The sequence below is a fragment of the Pipistrellus hanaki genome (genome assembly GCF_964339955.1).
Source record: "Pipistrellus hanaki genome assembly, chromosome: 5".
Taxonomy (NCBI): Eukaryota; Metazoa; Chordata; class Mammalia; order Chiroptera; family Vespertilionidae; genus Pipistrellus; species Pipistrellus hanaki.
Window position 1 is genome coordinate 70,836,406 of NC_140507.1, and position 20,763 is coordinate 70,857,168.

Genomic DNA, 20,763 nt, shown 5'->3' on the forward strand with positions numbered 1-20,763 from the left:
CCGCAGCAGTAATTAAGGGCTGTGGCGTCCCCGCGGCGTGATGTATGTGCGCCTTAACTAATCATTTATTAGGGCCCTGATGGTTCGTCAATATTAATTCATTTATTTAAACAACTCAGCTCCGTAATGAAGATGTTGCCTGAGAGGGGAGGCCGGCAGGTGGCGGGGCCGGGAGCCAGGGAGGGGCTCCGGCCAGGCCTGGGGGCTGCAGGGTTTGGGGTACATGTCCCCACGGAGGAGGGCCAGTGGGGGGACTGAGGCCAGCGCAGGAGGGGACCTGCCTGAAGGCTCCTGTCCGTCCAGGAGGGCGGGGCGACCTCAGACTGACCCCTCTGGACACCCCGCCCCGGCTCACAGGACCCCCTCCTGCCGCCCTGCTCCTCGTGCCCCCTGGACACCACACCCACCGGAGGGTACAGGCGGCCATGCTGAAGGGTTGGCCTTCTCCTCCCAGCGCTGTGCCTCGGCGGGTGCGTCCTCTCGTCTCCCTGCCTGCCCGGTTAAGGACAAAAATCCGATCATACTCCTCCTCTGCTCAGGACCCACTCATGGCTCGCCAGCGCCCTCAGGAAACACCCAAATCCACCTGTTCCGCGGCCCTCCCCGGCCCTCCCCAAGCCAAGGGGCCCCCGTTACCTCTCTATCACCCGGGACCTGGTGTTCCCCCAGCGGCCTCGCCTGGGCACGGAGAGGGACCCTGCCCATCCCGGAGAGCGGGCGGCACTGAGCAGACACTGGGGCCGGGGCATCTGCCCCTCGGCGCCTCATTCCGGCACAACGGCAGCTGCCCTGTAGGCAATGGAGGGTCTGTTCTCCCTCCAAGTCTCTGCTCCCGGAGACCCGGTCCCCTGAGGTGAAGGGCCAGTGTCCCTCCCTGACCTGACGGACAGACGCCTGTCCTTTGCCTGTGGCAGCACCACTCTGGGCCTCCCTGGGAATTCCCGGCAGAGGGACCGGCACAGGCAAAGGCTCAGAGGTGTGGAGACGTCCCATCCAACTGGACAGAGGCCCTGCGCTCTTGTGGGAGAGCACTGGGGAGCCATGGAGAGTCTCAGCGAGGGAGGGACGTGCCGGATCTGCCCTCCAGGTTTACAAGTCCGCCCCGGGTTATAGGAGCTCCACCGGGAACCTGAGACACGGCAGCATAACTGAGCTCCTACCGCATCCCGGCCGTGGCTCTCGCTCTCAGAGGTGGCATCAGGCCGAGGCCAGAACCGGCACTCCCTGCAGGCGGCTGTCTGTCCTCCCGAGTGCCTCCCGTCTGCACACAGGAGCGTGGCCTCCCCGGCCGGCCCGCGTCCCCGGGGCCTTTCTGCACAGCGGGAAGCCGGCGACGCTCACGGGAGCCGGACTTGGCGGCCGGGTGGCGGGCGGCTGGCCTGACCGGACACGGGCTGGCCCACGGGGAAGCACCCACACATCGGGCTCTCCCTGCCGCCGTGGCACCGCCCAGCCACCCCGACAGGCGGCCAGGGCATTAAAGTTAACTTCCTCGTAAGCAGACTTAATTAGTGCTCTCCCGTCCCACATAAATTAATCGTGGCCGGCCACGGAGCCGGGACGCCCGATCGATGGGCCGCTGGACGGCGGCTGCGAGGAATTCTCGGGCTCATCCGTCATGTCAGGCCGGCTGATAAAGGCTCACGGCTTTATCTTCTCCCGCCAGCCCCGGCGGCCGGAGGGGTCTGGGCGGGCAGGGTCCCCTCTCGCCCCACTTTCCACATCTGTGAAGTGGGTGCTCAGAGGAGGGAGGCGGCCGTGAGCCTGGAGAGGAGGAAGGGCCGGCCTGGTGCTAAGTGCCATCTCATTTCACCTGGGCCAGGGCTGGCGAGGCATCCCGTAGTCCTTAGTGGCTTTTGTTGTTGTTTTGTTTTTAAAAAATATTTTATTGATTTTTTTACAGAGAGGAAGGGAGAGGGAGAGTTAGAAACATCGGTGAGAGAGAAACATTGATCAGCTGCCTCCTGCACACGCCCTACCGGGGATGTGCCTGCAACCAAGGTACATGCCCTTGACCGGAATCGAACCTGGGACCTTTCAGTCCGCAGGCCGACGCTCTATCCACCGAGCCAAACCGGTTTCGGCTGTAGTCCTTAATTTTTCTCCAGATGTGTCAGCTGAGGCCGGAAGAGGTCGAGGGAGTTCGGGCATCGAGCCCCAGGACTGAGTTTAACCATGTTCCTAGGAGTCTCTGGCTCTAGAGCAGCGTTTTTCAACCGCTGTTCCGCGGCACACTAGTGTGCCGCGAGATGTTGCCTGGTGTGCCGTAGGTGCAGACAAGACAAGAATTTTATAATTTTTCACTATTTTGTTTACTTAATATTTCATAATAAAGTAATTATAAAATACTTTCTTTGTGTTTATTTGATTCCTATTCAAGAGAATTACTTTATATATAGTCAATATAGGCACAGAGTTAAATTTTTTAACATTTTCTAATGGTGGTGTGCCTCGTGATTTTTTTCATGAAACAAGTGTGCCTTTGCCCAAAAAAGGTTGAAAAACACTGCTCTAGAGGCTGGGGTTTGGGGATGGTCACCTGCCCCTGGGTTGTGCCCTTGCCGCGTGGAGGAAGGGGCTGGGAGGAGCTTAGAATCCCCAAAGGGCCCTGCACCCCAACGCCGCAGAGGGAAGAGGGCGCCGCCAGAGGGAAGAGGGCGCCGCCGGTCTTTAGGAGTCGGAGGGCTGAGCAGGGTTGGGGGAGCGCAGGGGGCGAAGGGTGCCGGCAGCTCCAGGCCGCCCCTCGGGAGGAGCCCAGCCTGGCACCCTGTTCTCCCAAGGCCAGGGGACCAGGCAGGAGTCTCCGGTACCCACATTCCCAATATCTACACAGACGTCCCGGGACTGCCTCCTGAGTGCCAGCTCCGGGTGGGATGCTGGGCCTGGGTGAGGACACCTGAAAGTGGCCTCCTTCTGGCAGAGACAAATGGATGTGCAATTAGAAAACCGGGGAGGGTTCGGGGAGGGCTTCCGGAGGTGGGGGTGTGGGGCGGACAGATAACTGGAGGGGAAAGGGCTGAGGGGAGGGGTGGATGAGGGTAAATGGATGCCACCACGAGGGGGTGGAGAGTGGGAAAGGTAAGAAGGGGTTCCAGAAAGACCCCCAAACCCAAACCATTCTGGAGTTACGGGGAAGGTAGTAATGAAACCCGCAGGCAGCAGTGTGGGCACGGAGGGTGTGGCTCTGGTGGGGGCGTGGCCAACACTAAGAAATGCCAGGGGGGCTTGGTCTATAGGAGGCCTGGCTTCCCCCAGGGGCATGAGTTGGGCCAAGGTTGGGGGCCCCTATTTTTTATTTTATTTTATTGATTTTTTTACAGAGAGGAAGGGAGAGAGACAGAGAGCTAGAAACGTCGATGAGAGAGAAACATCGACCAGCTGCCTCTTGCACATCCCCCACCAGGGAGTTCCCGCAACCAATGTACATGCCCTTGACCGGAATCGAACCCGGGACCTTTCAGTCCGCGGACCGACGCTCTACCACTGAGCCAAACCGGTTTCGGCTGGGGGCCCCTATTTGATGACCAGGGCACAGGTAGCAAATGCCCCTCCACTGCTCCCTGCCCCCCAGGAATCTTGGAATAAAATTGAAACCCACGAGACCTCAATCTCAGAGTGGAGTCAGAGAGAAGAACCCAGGACTGGGGGAGGAGCCTGCAGGGGCAGTGGAGGCCTGTTTGCAGGACAGGGAGGGGCTCCCCAAAGAGGGGCTCAGAGGAAGGAGGAGCTGGCTGGGGGGGAGAAGAGGAACTGCATGTGCAAAGGCCCCGAGGCAGGAACCGTGAGGTTTATTAGCTTCAGCCTGAGTGTTCCAGCGGGCCCTGGCCTCCACTCACGTAGGCGCTGGAAAAAAGAAAAAAGAAAGAAAAGCCGAAACCGGTTTTTTTTCTCAGTGGATAGCGTTGGCCTGCAGACTGAAGGGTCCCAGGTTCAATTCCGGTCAAGGGCATGTGCCTTGGTTGCGGGCACATCCCCAGTGCGGGGTGTGCGGGAGGCAGCTGATCGATGTCTTTCTTTCTTTCTTTCTTTCTTTCTTTCTTTCTTTCTTTCTTTCTTTAAAAAAAAATATATTTTATTGATTTTTTACAGAGAAGAAGGGAGAGAGATAGAGTTAGAAACGTCAATGAGAGAGAAACATCGACCAGCTGCCTCTTGCACACCCCCTACCGGGGATGTGCCCACAACCAATGTACATGCCCTTGACCGGAATCAAACCTGGGACCTTTCAGTCCGCAGACTGACGCTCTACCACTGAGCCAAACCGGTTTTGGCTGATCGATGTTTCTTTTTTTTTTTTTAAGTATATTTTATTGATTTTCTACAGAGAGGAAGGGAGAGAGAGAGAGAGCTAGAAACGTCAATGAGAGAGAAACACCGACCAGCTGCCTCTTGCACACCCCCTACCGGGGATGTGCCCGCAACCAACGTACATGCCCCTGACCGGAATCGAACCTGGGACCTTTCAGTCCGCAGACCGATGCTCTACCACTGAGCCAAACCGGTTTCGGCTAGATGTTTCTGACTCTCTATTCTTCTCTCTTCCTCTCTGTAAAAAAATCAATAAAATATATATTTTTAAAAATAAAGAAAAAGAAAAAAAGAAGGGACTGGGACCTTGAGTCAGCAGGGGTGATCAGGCCAGGATGGGACAGCAGGGGCCGTTGGGAGTGAGCAGACCAGCTGGGGGGCCAGTTGGGGGTGAGCAGACCATCAGTGGGGGTCCGTTGGAGGTGATTGGACAAGAGCTTCAACGATCAGGTGGAAAAGGTTGGGTTTTCCGGAGGAGGAAGGAGCCACGGGGGCTTCTAGCACACGAGTGGAGGCAGCAAAGCAGTTTTCCTTGGAAAAGTCCCTCTGGTACCATGTGATGAGCAGGCAGTCCGAGGCGGGAGGGTAGGAAGGGGGCGGGGGGACAAAGATCCAGGCAGAAAACAGAGGTGCCCTGGACTGTGGGAGCGCAGAGGTGGGGAGAAGTGGACAGATTAGACATGTTTTTTTTTGTTTGTTTGTTAATCCTCACCTGAGGATACTTTGTCCATTGATTTTTAGAGAGAGTGACAGGGAGGGAGGGAGGGAAAGAGGGAAAAAGGAAGAGAGAGAGAGAGAGAGAGAGAGAGAGAGAGAGAGAGAGAGAGAGATCAATGTGAGAGAGTCATAGTGGTTGCTTCCCACATGGGCTCTGATTGGGGCCTGAGATGGAACCTGCAACCCAGGTACATGCCCTTGAAGAGGAATCAAACCCGAGACCCTGACGCTCTAACCCCTGGGAAACAGGGACCTGGCCTGGAGATGGTTTTGAAGGGGAGGTTGGAAGAACCAGGAGACCCTTGGCTGGGTGTGGGGGAGGCACAGATGGTGCTCTGTCCCTGCCCCCACCCTGTGTGTTCTGAGCCTGCCAGGCCTCTTCCATCGTGGCGGCCCAGGTGTCCTGGAATTCTTATCCATAACGTATTTCAAGCCCGGCCACTGAGCTGGGATCCCAGCCCTGCACTCTGCCCGCCATGTCTGATGGCTTCAGGGAGCTCAGCCGGGGTGGAAGGAACTGGACTGGCCCCCTTCCCGCAGTGCCCACGTTTCCTCCGATGGTCTGAGGCTCTGCAGCCGCAGTGCAGAAACCCCGGTGGCCCACAGGCTGAGAGCCGCTGCTGCAGAGCCTAAGACCATCGGAAAACACAGACATTTGCATTACGATTCATTAACAGCAGCAAAATTACAGTTATGAAACAGCAAGAAAAATAGTGTTATGGCTGGGGGTCACCACAACATGAGGAACTGTATTAAAGGGTCTCAGCATTAGAAAGGTTGAGAACCACTGAAACCGGTTTGGCTCAGTGGATAGAGTGTCAGCCTGTGGACTGAGGGGTCCCGGGTTCGATTCCGGTCAAGGGCATGTACCTTGGTTGCGGGCACATCCCCAGTAGGGGGTGTGCAGGAGGCAGCTGATCGATGATTCTCTCTCATCGATGTTTCTAACTCTCTATCCCTCTCTCTTCCTCTCTGTAAAAAATCAATAAAATATATATTTAAAAAAAAAGAAGAAGAAGAAAGGTTGAGAACCACTGTCCTAAAGGGAAGGCTGCCCACCCCCACCCACCCCCACCCCGTGTCCAGAGCTTGAATGTGGAAGAGAGGAGGGAGGGTGGGAGGGAGGAGGAGCTAGGGTTGCCTCGTCCCTGCAGGGGCCTTGGGCCTCTCTAAATTCACAGGAGTGGCCTGCAGTGTTTCTCTCTCTCCCTCTAAAGAGCCTTCCAGTCTTGTACTTCAGTTTCTCCGATTCTGAAACGGCCACAACTGACCAGCACGCCTCTGCCGGAACCGGAACAGAGCCTTCCCCACTCTGAGGAGCCTTTCTCACAGCCCCGCCCGCTCTGTGCCGGTCCATCCCGAGGGCTGAGGGGCTCGCCCCTCCACAGGGCCCACGGGGGAGACTGCGGTGTGTCAGGCCGGGCCCGGGGCTGGGTCTGGGGGAGGCGGCGGTTCTGAGAAGAGGTGAAGACAGTTCTCAGAAACCCTCAGACCGTGCGGGATGCCTCTCCCTTCTCAGAAATGCTTCCCCACTGACTCAGAAGAAATGTGGGCGCCGCAGGCCGGGGGCTTGGACCGCAGCAGGCGCCAGCCCCAGGCTGCCTGCCCTGCGTTTCCCCCTCTCCCACAGGCACCCCTTTATGCCAGGCCCATGTCTCTCACCTCCTGCCAGACCCCAGGGGCCCCATCCTTCCCTCCAAATGCCTGGATGCACTCCCCACCCGCCCCCTGTCCCGCATGGTTCTGAGCTAAGGACGGGCTTCCTCTTCCCCTGCCCCCGGTCATCCTGTGACCGCCCCCCTTGGGGCTGACAACCTACGGGTCCAGGATGCACACCCCTCTGTACAAAGGGGGGGCTGCTCTCCAGCTGTTTGGGCCCACGGGTCCCGCTGGGTATAGCAGTCCCTTCAAAGTGGGGTGTCCCTGGGTCCCCACCTCCAGGAGACAGCTCAGCCAGGGGGACCTCCCAGGTGTCTTTGCTGGCAGTCCTGAGACGGCGGGCTCCCTGAGGTCCAGGCGGACCAGCTGTTTTTAAAAAATATATATTTTATTGATTTTTTACAGAGAGAAAGGGAGATCAGCTGCTTCCTGCACACCCACTACTGGGGATGTGCCTGCAACCAAGGTACTTGCCCTTTACCGGAATCGAACCTGAGACCTTTCAGTCTGCAGGCCAATGCTCTATCCACTGAGCCAAACCGGTTAGGGCTTAAATATATTTTTATTGATTTCAGAGAGGAGGGGAGCAGGAGAGAGAGAGAGAAACACTAATGATGAGAGAGAACAATTGACCAGTCGCCTCCTGCATGCCCCCAACTGGGGATTGAGCCCGCAACCCAGGCATGTGCCCTTTATTGAAATCGAACCCGGGACCATTCAGTCTGCAGGCTGACGCTCTATCCACTGACCCAAACCAGCCAGGGCAATGGTTAGCTTTTTGAGGAAACTCCAGACTGTATTCGACAGCAGCTGCATCGTCACAGCCTGGATTCACCTTCATCCTCTCAGTGAATCTGCCCACACGGGTTCTGTGCTCTTAGGTGAATTCATTTGCATTTAAGACTGATACTGCAGATAGACTCTGTCACATTCTGCTGCTTGTCCTCATTTTTAATTTTTCCTGTTGTAAAATGACAGGGATGGCAGACGGACAGAGCCATGACCAGTGGAGAGAGAGACACAGTAAAGAAGGGAAGAGCTTTACGTCTTAGCACCTTGAATGGCACCTTGTTCCCTGCTTTGGAACAAGCGGCCCTACATTCTCATTCTGTGGTGAGCCCTGCGAAGCACATAGCCGGCCCCGAAGGTTCTCTGAGTGCTGGGGACAGTGTGAACAGACAGACAGAAATGTCCACCTTCACGGGTCAGACATTCTCGTGGGCAGACGGACAAGAAATAAGTGAACATTTCACATATAAGGTGACGTGAGCTGTGGAGAAAAACTGAGTGGTAGGGAGATTGGGAAGGCTGAGGGAGTTGTGGTTATGTACTTGTCACATAGTATCAAATGTTTACCGTGTGTTGGTGGTGATGTTAACCTGATTTCAGGTTATTTGAGTAAAAGAAGAGACTGAAAAATCTCAGGGAAGGACTTTGATTGGCCAGTGTGGGTCATGCACCCATTCCTAGACCAATCACCACAGCCATGGGGAGGAGATACCACATGATTGGCTGGCTTGGGTAAGACACCCATTCTCATGGACAACACGTGGTTCCTCCCCGGATTGGGAGGAGACAGAGCTGGACACATATTTCCAGGCCCGGGTGGTGTTCAGGGCTGGGGTGAAGGGTGGGGAGAAGTTGTAACCAAAGGCTATGCTTTATGAGAATTCACAGAGGAGGGGCGGGCGTTGGAGCTGGGGCTTTGAGAGGTGAGCAGTAGTTTGCCTGTTGATGAAGCTGAAAGGCAAACATAACATCAGTGAGGAGCATGGCTGTCAAAGGGGGGAGTGATGGAGGTCAAATTCTAGAGAGCCTTCCACCCAAGCCACGGAGAGTGGGACCTTTGTCCCAGGCAATGAAGAGGCACAGAAAAGGTTTAGAGCAAGAGAAGTACATATATATATATATATATATATATATATATATATATATATATTTCAGAGAGGATAGAGAGATAGAAACATCAATGATGAGAGAGAATCATTGATTGTGGGAATTGAGCCCTGCAACTCGGGCATATGCCCTGACCAGGAATCGAACCATCACCCCCTGGTTCATAGGTCGATGTTCAACTGCTGAGCCACACCTGCCAGGCTGTACCAGGTTTGAGAGTGAGAAAGAGCCTGCTGAAGTTAACCTTGGGGGGTGGTTTAGATAAAGAGTCGGCAAACGGTGACCTAAAAGCCAAATATGGCCCTTGGCCTGTTTTTATAAATAAAGTTTTATCGGCACACAATCATATCTTTATCATCTACAATGCTTTCACTACAAGGGCAGAGCTGAGCAGTCCTGAGACCATCTGGCTCACAAACCTGAAACTACTTATGCTCTGGCCCTTTGCAGTCTGGTCTAGAGGAGTGAGAACAGATGAAGGAGGAGACCCTGGAGGAGGCAGGGCCATGGACACACTGCAGAGGGAGCCTGGTCCAGGGGTCCTGAGGAGGCAAGACTGAGGATGCTGGGAGGCCTGAATGTGGGGTTGAGGGAAGGGGCGAGGACAGTGTTTCTAGCTGGGAGGTGGGTGGACAGCGTGGCCATCACTGATGGGGCCACAGGAAGACCCTGAGGCCAGCTAAGCTGGCTGCGTTTGGGACATGGGACAATGAGGAGGGTTTTCTTGGATGAGAGATAGATGCACAGACCTGGAATCTTCTCTGGGCCCTGGCGGGCTGAGGGCCAAGGCCTCCAGTGGCTCTCTCTAGAGCGGCCCTGCATTGCTGGAGCTCCAGTACAGCCCGGGAGGCCCATCGTCCCAAAGTTCCGAAGGCCTGCGCTGCCGGGAAGGCGAACACCGGGTGCCGAAGCTCTCGGAAGCGCTGCCTGGCTGGCTGACCCAATGACATAACATCAGTGAGGAGCATGGCTGTCAACGGGGGAAGTGATGGAGGTCAAATTCTAGAGAGCCTTCCACCCAAGCCAAGGAGAGGGAGACCTCTGAGGAAGGCAGCAGCAGAATGAGGAAGGGCCTGCGGTGCTGGAGGACGTTCTGTGCCAGGAACCCCACAAGCCGTTGTCTGCGGGCATCGGCAGTACGTGGGTCGCTGTAAGTGCCCGGGCTGAGGCGCCTGTGCGGTGAGGCGAGCCTGGCATGGGTTTGGGGTCCGTTTGGGCAGAGCTTCCGATGACCACCTGAGGCTTCCACCACCAACAATGGGGACCCTGGAGCCCGCACGAAACGCCCCACCGGCCCTGCCTGTGCCTGCAGATGCCCCAGGGCAGGGCTGCCAGGTTTGTCTCCATGGCCTCTGCTGACCTGGCACCCCAACACCCTCTGCCTGGGCCCCTTCAGCCCCCCTCCACCGCCCGGGCCCCGCCTGGCACAGGCCCGGTGTCCAAGGTGCCCGGAAGGATGGGCCGCGGGCAGGGCCCCGCGATCAATAGCCCCGCGGTCGCCGGGGCAGACGGAAGCCAGGCCTCGGCAGCCGCTGGCCGGCCCCCATCCCACCCTCCGGGGAGGCGGAGGAGGCGAGGGGACCCTCTTGAGCGAAGCCCGGCACCCGCCCGGCACCCGGCACCCCTATCTGCCGGGGAAGGACCCAGTTCCTGAATTGCTCGGATGGGCCGCGCCGCGGGCCTCCACCGAGCCTTTAACAGCCGGGGCCTAATGCTTTATTGTTGGTTTTAAAAGTGTAATTAGTTCAAGTGTAAACAGAAAAAACCTGCTTAATTAAGAATTTTAAAACAGGGGCATAAAGCTCGAGCGGAAGCATTGGCGAACCCCTAGAGCTGCTTTCATAAAATCGATCGGAAGAGGCTCCGAGTGGAGGGGCCGGGCGGGGCGGGGGGCGGGGGGGGCCCTCTGATGGAGGCTATTTGCCTGCCAGGGCAGGGGCCCCCGGGACCTGCTGTTTTACGATCGGGGTCCTGGGACCAGAGCCTAATGATTTTTACGCATTAATGGAGGAGGCGAGCTTGGCCCAGGCAGGCTGTTTAAGGAGCGTTTATGGGTGGCGTGGAGCTGAGTCATGTGACCCTGGGGCCGGCCGGGTGGTGAGAACTCCAGCCCCAGCCAAGGAGGCCCCCGAGGCTGCCCCTTCTTTTCGGGCTGCCGGGCTGGGCACCCTCCTGGTACAGGCCACACACACACAAGGCATCGCTGGCCGGAGGCGTGCTGGTCGCCGGAACCTCCTGGCCGATCGTGCCCGTTCCCCGTGGGTGTCGGTGCCCGCCCTCCCTCAATGCCAAGGGCCTAACTTCCCACTCAGTTTGGACAGAGCCTGCCTTCCCCGAGGGACGAGGCAGTGTCCACAGGGGGACTTGGAAGTCCTGGCACAAACCACGGCCTGCGGTGAGATCAGCTGGACCGGCCCCTGGGGAGGGGCTGGGGGGACTGCCACCGACCCCCAGGAGGGCAAGGAGGCCCCAGGTGGGACCCGACTCCTCCCTGAGTCCCAGCCTCTGGCTCTGCCGGGTGCCGTGAGCTTGAGGAGCGGGAGGAAAGTTACCGAGAGCCAAGCAGTGGATGGCACTGCGTCTGTGCCGCCGGAACCTGGGCTGAGAGCCCTGGGGTCTGGGCACAAGCCAGGCAGAGTGTGGAGCCTCATCTGTGGAGCCGTCTGTCCATTCCTGCTCCCTCCCCGGCCGCCGGGGCATCTTTCTGAAAACAGAAACACTGAGGTGCGTTCTGGAAGCAGTCGACTGGTGGCGAGGGTCCCACCTCCAGCCTGGGAGCCTCTCCGAAGGAGGGGGGCGATGGCCTCCTTCACCCGCTGGGAGCCCCGAGGCGCACCCAGCTCCGCTCCTGTGGAGACGGGGTGGGAGCTGCCCGGACGGCGGTTCTTGTGCTCTAGGAGCTGCACGAATTCTGTGGTTACTGCCACTGCCTCCGCACTGCACCCACTGCCTCCATACTGCATCCACTGCCTCCATACTGCACCCACTGCCTCCATACTGCACCCACTGCCTCCGCACTGCACCCACTGCCTCCATACTGCACCCACTGCCTCCGCACTGCACCCACTGCCTCCGCACTGCACCCACTGCCTCCATACTGCACCCACTGCCTCCGCACTGCACCCACTGCCTCCATACTGCACCCACTGCCTCCGCACTGCACCCACTGCCTCCGCACTGCACCCACTGCCTCCGCACTGCACCCACTGCCTCCTCAATGGACAGGAGTGGGCGCCTGGGCCTGCCCCGTCTCCGCGGTGGCCCCGGTGTCTGATGCAGCGGTGTCTGGCTCTGAGGCCTGAGCTTGGAACCACTGAGCCTACCGGAGACGGCCAGGGCGTCCAGAGGGAGGCCCAGAGGAGACCCTCCATTCCCAGAACAGAGCGGCCCCTGCAGGGCGCCCAGAGGGTGGTGATGGTGTTTGGTCCCTGGAATCTTGGCAGGAAGGGACTCACAGGACCCCTTTCTGGTGATCAGTGAGGCTGAGAAGGCCCGAGGCAGCCAGCTGGTCAGGGCAGGGGGATCTTAGATCTTGGCCTCCCACTGCCCCTGCCTAAGGGACAGAGGTGTGTCTCCAGTGGCCTGTTTGCCCACCCTGGTGTTGGGGGGTCTCTGGGCTGGCCCCCCTGGGTGGTGATTGCTTCCTATGAATCATACAAAAAAAAAAAAAATACATGAAAGTGGCCAGCATTGAGGCCTGCCCCCAGCTGCAGCCACGAAGGCAAATCAATAGCTGGCCAAGTGGCCGCCGAATGGGGGATTTCTCTCCTCTAATTGGGAGGCGAATGCTGAACACTGTTAGGGGCGAGGGCTGGCTGGGTGTGCGGGGAGCCGGCGGGCCAGAGGTGCGTGTGTAGCTGGCAGGCACATCTGCTGAGCAGGGTCCGGGCCGCAGCCTCGCTCTGCCACTCTCCCGTTCGTGGGCCACTCTCCGTGTCTGTGCTTCCCTGTGTCTTTCTATGCTTCTGTGTCTCTTATCTCTCCTTTCCTATTAGTCTCCGTTTCTCTGGGTCTGTTGCCATCTCTCTCTGCCTAGTTGGCTTCTCTGTGTCTCTCCCTCTGTCCCTGTGCGTCTTTCCCTGTCTCTGTCCCTCTCTGTCTCTCTTTTCTCCCTTTCAGAGTTCACACTGCCTGGGTGGATGTCCCTGTGGTTCATTCTTTGGGTGAGGTGACTTTTTCTTCTGTAACGAGTGGCCTGACCGTGGCCCAGGCTGCAGACCGTGAAGGAGCGGTCCCCCGGGGCCACGGGCAGTGGGCTCTGGGACAGCAGGGACCTCAAGAAACCAGAATCGAGGGTCCAAGGTGCAGGGCAGCCAGGTGTCCCAAGGCTCTCTACTGCCCACCTGTGGACACCAGGCTGGTGGTCCCAGAGTGTCCACCCCCACTTTCCAACGGGACAGGGCAGGGCAGAGGCACCCAGACCTCTGGGTGGCACATGGCCGCCATCCCGCCAGAGTCATTTAATAAATGCGCAGAGTGGGCAGGGGTGGAGGATCCACAAACAGAGAGGAAGGGACACAGAGACACACAGAGAAAGGCACCCAGACACACACTCAGCAGCAACTCTCACTGTGTCTATTTCTCTCTGTCTCTGTCCATCTCTGTTTCTGTCTCTCTCTGTCATTACTGTCTTTTAAAAACAGATTTTTAGAGAGAAGAAGGGGAGGGGGGAGAGATATATTTGTTGTTCCATGTATATATGCATTCATTGGTTAATTCTTGTAAGTGCGCTGACCATGGATCAAACCCACCATCTTGGAGTATCTGGATGAAGCTATAACCAACTGAGCTAACCAGCCAGGGCTGTCTCTGCCAGCTTTGACTCAGCAGGCCAGCTAGATAACAGATCTGTACATGAAACACAGGCATAGCTTGGAAGGTGTGACTCAGGGGTCGAACGCTGACCCATGAACCAGGAGGTCATGGTTCAGTTCCTAGTCAGGGCACGTGCCCGAGCTGCGGCTCCATCTCCAGTGGGGGATGCGCAGGAGGCAGCTGATCAATGGTTTCTTTCATCACTGATTTTTTTTTCTCTCCCTCTCATTTTATTTCAGAGACATAAAATACAAAATGCAAAATACAAAATATATATGAGTAAATGAAGAAGGTATACAATCCAGGATTTCCATTTCTAAATATCTCTCCAGAAGAACTGAAAAGAGGCATTGAAACCAACACATGTGAACACACCTTCATAGCAACAACCCAGCATGATTCTCAATGGCCAAAAAGTGGGCATAATCCAGCATCTGTGGACGGAGGAATGAATGTACACAATGTGGTCCCTCCACACACTGAATATTACTCTGCCGTGAATCGTAGTGAACTGACACTCCCTACAGCATGGATGGATCTTGAAAACAGAATATTCATTGAAATAAGTCAGACCCAGAAGGACAAACCCTGTATAATTCTACTCATGGGAGGGCCCCAGAGGGGTCAGAGCCATAGAGACAGAGAGTAGGGTGCCGGGGCTGGGGGCTGGGGCTGGGGAGTTAGTGTTTAATGTGGACGGAGTTCAGTTTGGAAAGAGGAGGCAGTGGTGAAAGTTACATGACAATGATGGGCTTAATGCCCATGTGGAGGGGGCCGGCACTGAGCACTTACAAACGGTAAGGATGGGGATCCAAGATGGTGGCAGAGCAAGTGGAATTGACACTCACCTCCTCCCAGAACCAAACTGGAATTACAACTAAAAATATGGAAAAACCCACCTGAATAACCAACTGAAGGCGAGCGGCACATAAGTCTTAAGACCAAAGATTTACAGAAGTCATTCGAGACTGTTCGGAAGGACAGAGCTGTGAAATGGGTTGGCCCCACACCACGTGCAGCTGCTGACGATCAGAAAGGATGTCTGACTGGAAGGGCCCCCTGAGGAGCATAACAGCCCCGAGCACCGGAGCCGGAAGAGGAGCACACACAGCCTCCTCCAGAGAGCGGGGAAGTCCGCCGGGCGCCCTCTCACAGGCCAACGCACACAATCTTGTCTGCAGCCCCTCACCCTGGGCTCCAGTGGAGGGAGGGCGGCTGGGAGAGGACCGGAGGTGTGTGAGGACAGACCGGGTGGTGTGGCTCCCGGGAGAGAGCTGGGTCCCTGTGCTGAGCCCCTTTCCCTACAGCCCACAGAGTCACCTTTCCCTGCTGAGCACCGCCCTCCGTACAGCCTCAGCCTGTCCTCCCGCTCTCTGTCAGCTCTGTGGAGCTCTTGCCTGGGGAGGAATCGGGGAGCAGGGCCTGGGATGTAGAGGGCAGGGGGACACAGGGGTGTCAGAGACGAGTTGTGTGGGTGGGGCCATTCCTCGCACCCTGTCTCACCTGACCAGTGCTGGCCCCTCCACCTGGGAGATCCATGAGCCCCACCTCCTAACTCCTGTGACACTCCTGCCGAGCTCTAGCCCCACAGAACTGTCAGCGGGCTGTGGCCAGCCTGCTCTGCAGTGCAGACTTTCTAGAAGACTCTCGAGGAAGTCTGGGCAGAACTGGGAAGAGACAAGGCTGTGTGGCTGTTGTGTGGGGGCCATTTCCCCCTCGATCTCCCAACTGGCAGCAGCGTTCCTGTGCAGACACCGCCCTTCACACAGCTACGTCTTGGTCTGTTTGTGGCTCAGTGGTTGAGCATCAACCTATGAACCAGGAGATCATGGTGCGATTCCAGCTCAGGGCACATGCCCAGGTTAGAGGCTCCATCCCTGGTAGGGGGTGTGCAGGAGGCAGTGTATAGATGATTCCCTCTCATCATTGATGTTCCTATCTTTCTCTCTCCCTCCCCTTTTCTCTCTGAAATATACAATGAGTGGCCAGATTATTATGTGTTATGATCATAATAATCTGGCCACTCAGTGTGTGTGCGTGTGTGTGCGTGTGTGTGTGTGTGTGTGTGTGTGTGTGTATAATTGGAGAAGGTATACAATCTAGGATTTCCATTAGGAAATATGAATCCTACTGGCCTTGTTCTGATGACTCTCTGAGACCCCATCCCACCATAAAGGTCCATGGGCACCCTGCGGGCGGGGTCTAGCCTTGGTGTACCCGGGACTTTGGCTGAGTGACCTCAGGACCAGCACTGGTGCCGAGTTTGAACCTCAATCAGTCTGAACACCACTCACCCCTACCTGGTGCCTCACCGAGAACCTGCCTCGCACAACTCACACACGGCCTGAGCCTAACGGGCAGCTGGCAGTCAGAGGCAGATCTCAGGGTGCCTGGCGTCTTTTGCTAGCCTGCTCCCCGCTTGGTGTTAGTGAAGCCATCCTTGGTGCACAGCTTGGTCCTTCCCACACACACTTAGGCCCAGCAGAGGCTCCCACAAACTGTGGGTTGCTTTGTGGCTCCAAGCAGGTAGTCCAGAGCTGGCCACAGGCAGTGGCTGACATTGCCCTGCACTGAGTCCCTCCCAAGAGGCCCCGGAACCAACACTTGGTGGCAGGCTTCAGATCACATCCGAGCACAACACAATTAGCTCCACGAATGGCACACCCACAGGCAAATTCTGCTTCACAGGGTCAGCCCCCACGTGGCAGCACATCCTGTGACTGTTAGCCAGCCTGAGGTCAACCCCAGCCATGAATAGGCCAACAGCAATTAAGACTCAACTCCAACAGTAGGGCTCACATAACCCACTTAAGGGACATTCCTAGCTCAAGTGATCAGAGATATTGTGTCACCAAGCCCTACAAGACACCTACTACATAAAGCTACACCACCAACACTAGGAGATTTGCCTAATACACAGGAACAGATAGAGAGAGACAGCTAAAATAAGTAGACAAACAACAAAACAAAACAAAAACGCATGCCCCAAATGAAAGAACAGGAGAAATCCCCAGATAAAGAATTAAATGAAATGGAGACAAGCAATCTACCAGATACAGAGTTCAAAACAATGGTTATAAGGATGCTCAAGGAACTTAGAACTAAAAAAAAAAATTATAGAAAGCATAGAAAGGACATAGAAACCATTAAAAAGTCTGATACGAAGAATACAATATCTAAAATGAATGCATTAGGAGTCAAAAGCAGATTAGATGACGCAGAGGACTGAATTAGAAGACAAAGTAGCAGGAAACACCCAGACAGAGCAGCAAAAAGAAAAAATAATTTATAAAGTGAGGATAGCCCATTGGTGTGGCTCAGTGGTTGAGCATCAACCTATGAACCAGGAGATCATGGTTCGATTCCAGGTCAAGGCACATGCCCAGGTTAGAGGCTCCATCCCTGGTAGGGGGTGTGCAGGAGGCAGCTTATAGATGATTCCCTCTCATCATTGATGTTCATATCTCTCTCTCCCTCTCCCCTTTTCTCTCTGAAATATACAATGAGTGGCCAGATTATTATGTGTTCAGATCACAATAATCTGGCCACTCAGTGTGTGTGTTTTAATTATATTAATATATATTAATAATTGAAGAGGGTATACAATCCAGGATTTCCATTAGGAAATATCTCCCCAGAAGGGACCCTGGCAGTGAGCTAAGTGGTTAAAGCATCCTCTTGGGTTTGATTCCTGGTCAAGGGCACGTACCTGGGTTGCAGGTTCAATCCCCAGTCCTGGTTGGGGTGCACGTGGGAGGTAAGTAATCAATGTGTCTCTCTCACATCTTTCTTTCTCTCTCCCTCCCTTCCACTGTCTATAAAAATCAATAGGAGAAATATCCTTGGGTGAAGTTTAACAAAAACAAAAACAAAAGAAACAAAAACAAAAAAAGAAAGAGAAGAAAACAGTATGTAGGATCCTAAAAAATTAAAAATGGAACTGCCTTATGAGCCAGTGATTCTTCTTCTAGGTATATATCCAGAGAAACCCAAAACACTAATTTGAAAGGATATATGCACCCCTATGTTTATAGCATTAGTTATAATACCTAAGATATTGAAGCAACTTAGGTGCCCATCAATATGCAAGTGGATAAAAAAGCTGTGGTATATATATATAAAATGGAATATTACTTGGCCATAAAAATAATGAAATCTTACTATTTGCAATAGCATGGATGGACCTAGAGGGCATTATGCTAAGTGAAATAAGTCAGCTAGAGAAAGACAAATACCCTATTATTTAACTTATATATGGAATCTAAAGAGCAATATAAATGAACAAACAAAACAGAAACAGACTCATAAGTAGAAAGAACAGACTGATGGTTGCCAAAAGGGAGGGGAGGTTGGGGGAGTGTGTGAAAAAAAGCGAAGGGATTAAGAAGTACAAACTGGTAGTTACAAAACAGTCTGTGGTCATGAGGAACCAGAGCCACTCAATGGCCCTCCGAAGAGGCTGGCACAGCAGGTGTGGCTCCCGGTGGAGCCCTGCAGGGAGCTGAGGCGCTCGTGTGGCTGAGCTCAGGGGGGTGTCACCTAATGACAGTCCTGAGGCCAAAGGGCGTGGGAAGAGAGACACATGAGCAGGTGAACAAAGCAAGCCTATGCCTGGAAGGAGACCCACGGCCCTGGTGATGTGTCAGTGGGGAGACGGACTGAGACAGGGGTCTTTAAATTATTTATTTGTTTGTTTATTTAATTTTTAGCTCTATCATTTTATCATTATTATTTTATTTCATTTTTTGTTGTTTAAAGAAACAGCCTAAATGCCCATCAGCAGATGAGTGCATTAGAAACTATGGTACAGCTGAAACCAGAGCATCGGCCTACAGACTCAAGGGTCCCAGGTTCGATTCTGGTCAAGGGCATGTATCTTGGTTGTGGGCACATCCCCAGTAGGAGGTGTGCAGGAGGCAGCAGACCGATGTTTCTCTCTCATCGATGTTTCTAACTCTCTATCCTTCTCCCTTCCTCTCTGTAAAAGATCAATAAAATATATATATTTAAAAAAGAAAACTATGGTACATCTTTAAAAACTTTATTGAATTCAGAGAAGTAGGGAGAAATAGAAACATCAATGATGAGAGAGAAACATCTATGGGCTGCCTTGTGCACACCCCCTACTGGGGATCAAGCCCAAAACCCCAGTGTGTGTCCTGACCAGGAATTGAATCATGACCTCCTGGTTCATAGGTCAATGCTCAACCACTGAGCCACATCAGTCGGGCAAGAGATGGGGGTCTTTTTGCTGTTTTTTGGTACAGCTGAAAGTATTTTTTTAACCACTTCATATAATAAAATAAATATGTCTGTAATTTAAAATTTACTACTGGTGCCACTATCCCCAGAAAGCAGAGCCCTCTCTCTAGCCAGGGTTGAAAAATTCTTTCTGGTTGAAATTCCTTGTCTCCCCTCAGGTCCTATCTCTAGGCCTGTGAGGCCCCACTCCTCCCCCTCAAGTCCCATCTCCAGGCCTTTGAGCCTCATCCTTCCCCTGACAGAGGACTGAGTGTCCCTTCCCAGCCACGATTCGCCCCTGCATAGAAGGGGCTGGGTAAGTGTTGACTGGAAGCTGGGGAGACAGAAATACCCTCAGGGTTACAATTGGATGAGCAGACCAAAGAACGGATGGGTGGGTAGAGGAATGACAAGAGGAAATACATGAAAGATTTAGAGCAGGACCTGCACATGAGTAAACAACTAATTAAGAGTTAAATTGTGATGGGGGAGAGAAGTGGAGGGTAGAGAGTGGAATGAATGAAGGACAAGGTGGTACAAAGATGGATAAATGAATCAATGAAGCCATGCTGGACAGTGAATATATAGGCAGACTAGATATATAAATAAGTGCCTACCTCAATATGTAAACAAATGTTTGGGTGGATGGGTGAATAGACACATGGAGAATGGGTAGGTAGGTGGTGGATGAATGGATGAACGATGGATAAATACATGGGTCTATGGATGGATAATGGGTGATATATGAATGGATGGATCGACAGACAATGGATGATAAGTGTATGGAAATATGAATGGACAGACAGATGATGGGGATAAATGAATGAATGTATAGATAGAAGGGTATATTATGAATAATAGATGTATAGATGGTCAGATGAATGGATGGATTGATGGATGGAAGAATGGATAGATGATGATGGTGGATGGATGATGGACAGATGAACGATGGACGGGTAGATGGATGGATGGATAGATGGAATGAATGAATGGAGGATGAATACTTGTATGGATGGTGACTGGGCAGATAACTGACCATACACATAGATGGATGAACAGATGCATAGACAGATAAGAGGGTGGACAAGTGTCCCCGTGTGTCCCACATCCATTGGGGCTGCATGCCATCAGCATGGCCTTGATCCACAGGCGCTTAACTTCCAGCACTGGGTGCAGCCATCGGCTTCCCTCTGGGTCTCAGTCTCTCCCACCTCACCCTGAGGGAGGGGACACGCAGGGGCCCAGCATCCTCTATGTTACCCTTCCCACACCACCCTGCACTCCTCCTCCCCAGGAAGGGCGGGCCCAGGAGCAAGGAACGAGGAGGAAGAAGCCAAAAGGTAATTAATCTGTGGAGAGGGAAGCCGTGTGAATACCTTGGAGACACTGGGGACACACTGTCAGCTCCTACCAATTAGTGGCCCGCACCTGTGTGGGTGCTCTCCGTGGTGTGGCCGACTTGATTACTCTAATTAATTTTGTATCGACCCACATGGATCTGCTGGGAGAGCACTGATCAGCCTGAGAGACGGATGCTGCCAGCCTGCTCACAGCCCCCAAGGCCCGGCCTCCCCACGTCCTGAGAGCCAGCCCCTCCCTCGCTGCCCAGTCCACAAGGTCAAACACCTCCCCACCTGGCCTTCCAGACCCGGAGAAGGGGGAAGGCAGCCCCTCCTCTCCCGAGTCCAGGCACCTGCCCGGGACACACACCTAGACCTGCACCACTTGCTGCTGTGCCGGGCAGGGAGGGGGCACGGCGGTGAGGCCGCACCCTCTCCGGCCTCGGTCCCTGTGACCGCGGTGGGGAAGCACAGAGCGTCTCCCAGGGCGGAGAGCCCTCCGTGGTCCCTGGAGGCTGCCCCGGAGAGAGAATGTGGTGGGGACACCACGCGTCAAATGCCTGCAGCGAACCAAGCTTCCCTGTGTGGCTCCTGGTGACAGCCAGGCTCCTCCACCACGCACGGGTGACTTCCTAAGTCGAAGGGGCATTCGTTTCCTATTTCTGCTGTAACAAATCTTTACGAACTCAGTGGTGGAAGGCAACACAGATTTGCTCTCGGATAGTTCTGGGTGTCCAGGGGAGGACTGTTTCTGGCCTTTTCCAGCTTCTAGAGGGGCCGCATCCCT